Source organism: Arachis duranensis, chromosome 3 (genome assembly GCF_000817695.3).
Source record: "Arachis duranensis cultivar V14167 chromosome 3, aradu.V14167.gnm2.J7QH, whole genome shotgun sequence".
NCBI classification, from domain to species: domain Eukaryota; kingdom Viridiplantae; phylum Streptophyta; class Magnoliopsida; order Fabales; family Fabaceae; genus Arachis; species Arachis duranensis.
In genome coordinates, this window is record NC_029774.3 from 36,918,010 (window position 1) to 36,920,036 (window position 2,027).

The following is a 2,027-nucleotide window of genomic DNA, read 5'->3' on the forward strand; positions in this document are numbered from 1 at the left end:
AAACAGATTCCGAACAAGAGAATCTGGACACGGGTAATAACGACGTGGACCTAGCCCTACACCAGGAAGTTAACAATCAACATAGAGAGGGCACCTCCGGGGTAAAAAACCCGAAGGTAAATTCCTCGGACGGGCGCGAATCAGAGAAAGGCGGACCATCCCACGTGGCTGAACTAATGGGGTTAGTCCACAGCCGCTTGGAACAGTTAGAACAAGAGCGGGAAAAGCAAAAGGAAACTGAAAAGTACCTCAAAGAGGAGATGGAACGGCGAAAAGAGTTAGAAAGAAAACTCTTAAAGCTAGAATCTTCCCTCAAGAGTCACAACTCCCGCGACGAACAAGAAGAACAACTCTCGGGTGGGGAGGATCCTTTCAGCGAGGACATAATGAGGGCAAAAGTTCCGAGAAATTTCAAAAGCCCGGACATGGACCTCTACGATGGAACCACAGATCCCAAGCATCATCTGAGCAATTTCAAATGTTGGATGTACCTAGCTGATGCCTCCGACGCGACGCGATGCAAAGCTTTCCCGACCACTTTGTCGAAACAGCGATGAAGTGGTTCGATAGCCTTCCCCCGAGATCGATCACTAGCTTTGAAGACCTCTCAAGGAAGTTTTTGATGAGGTTCTCAATTCAGAAAGACAAGGTAAAACATGCACCGAGCCTCCTGGGAATAAAACAGGAGGTCGGAGAGTCTTTACGAGCCTACATGGAAAGGTTCAACAAAGCATGTTTGGAGATCCAAGACATGCCCACAGAGGCAGTCATAATGGGGCTAGTCAATGGGCTCAGAGAAGGTCCCTTCTCACAGTCCATATCTAAAAGACACCCCGTTTCTCTAAGTGATGTACAAGAAAGAGCTGAAAAGTACATCAATATGGAGGAAAATGCCAAATTAAGGGACCTGAGTTGGCGACCTGGACCCCCTCCCTCAACTAAAGAGAGGGAAAGGGAAGCCAAGAAAAAGGAAGAACTCGGTCTCGAAAGGCCAAGGAAATATCACTCTTATACTCCCCTAAAAGTTTCTATAGTGGATGTATACAGAGAGATTTGCAACACTGAAAGACTGCCACCCCCTAGACCCATTAAAAATAAAAAAGGGGGGAGCCGCAGCGATTACTGCGAGTACCATAAAATATATGGTCACTCCACAAACGACTACTACGACCTCAAGAATGTGATAGAAAAGCTGGCTAGAGAAGGTCGGCTTGATAGATATCTCATAGAGAGGTCGGACAGCCATGGAAAGAGAAAGCGAGAAGATATGGATAGAAGAGACCCACCGCCGCAGACTCCAGAGAGGCATATCCATATGATCTCAGGAGGATTTGGGGGAGGGGGGCTTACTAAATCCTCTCGCAAAAGACATCTTAAAAGAGTCTACCAAGTCGGGGAAGAGTCACCCGACCTTCCTACTATTTCGTTCACAAAAGAAGATGGGCAAGGAATAATCCCTGGGCATGACGACCCAGTGGTAATAACTATGATCCTAGCCAATGCCCATCTCCACAGAACCCTAGTAGACCAAGGAAGCTCGGCAGATATCCTTTTCAAGCCCGCTTTCGACAAGCTAGGGTTAGATGAGAAAGAGTTAAGAGCCTATCCCGACACCCTATATGGATTAGGGGACACGCCAATAAAACCACTAGGATTTTTGCCCCTTCATACCACTTTCGGAAAAGGGGAAAAATCAAAGACTCTGAGTATAGACTTAATAGTCATTGATGAGGGGTCAGCTTATAATGCCTTAATCGGCAGAACTACCCTTAATCGGCTCGGAGCAGTGGTATCCACTCCCCACCTCTGCATGAAATTCCCGACCCCAGCGGGAATAGCAACGGTGAGGGGAGATCAAAAATTGGCGAGAAAATGCTACAACGAAAGCCTAAATCTGAGAGGAAAGGGCAGAGAAGTTCACACAATAGAGCTCGGTGGCGCAAGGGCTAGAGAAGAGCTGCGACCACAACCGGGAGGAAAGACCGAGGAGATACAGATTGGTAAAGAGGAAGGAAAAAACACTTACA